Source organism: Nematolebias whitei, chromosome 16, assembly GCF_014905685.2.
Source record: "Nematolebias whitei isolate Nwh7 chromosome 16, NemWhi1, whole genome shotgun sequence".
In the NCBI taxonomy this organism is placed as follows: Eukaryota; Metazoa; Chordata; class Actinopteri; order Cyprinodontiformes; family Rivulidae; genus Nematolebias; species Nematolebias whitei.
Window position 1 is genome coordinate 33,098,744 of NC_056513.1, and position 511 is coordinate 33,099,254.

Genomic DNA, 511 nt, shown 5'->3' on the forward strand with positions numbered 1-511 from the left:
GTCCCAGTGGCTTTTAAACCCCAAAATACATTACGGCAAAGACTGGTTCATCCCAAAGATCCAGTCCCCCGGCACAAACAGAGTAATATTGTGTAAGAGTACCACTGCCTGCAGCTCCTCCTCCAAGATGGCCGCTAATTGCCCACACCTGACGGCCAACAGACTGAGGAGGCGTCCCCGGCTACAAAAGGCTACAGTCTAGTGCTACTCTTCGCTGGAGCATATCACCTTCCATGGTAGTTGTGCTTCAAGCCTTTTAGGCTATTACTCACAAGTACTAACCTTGCTCTCTTTTTTCCAGTGTTTCCTGGTTCCTCGGCTTGTTAAAAGGACCCCTCGTGATCCTTTGGTTTCCTGACTCCTCGTGTCCTGTTCCTGGTCCCTCTGACTCCCTCGTGGCCTGTTCTTGGTTTGTAGACCCCCTTGGGTCCCTCCTTGGCTCAACCTCCCTCGTGCCTGGATCGCCCTTGCCTGGTGCTTCTAATCCAGCCAGTGCCTGCCCTGCCAGCTA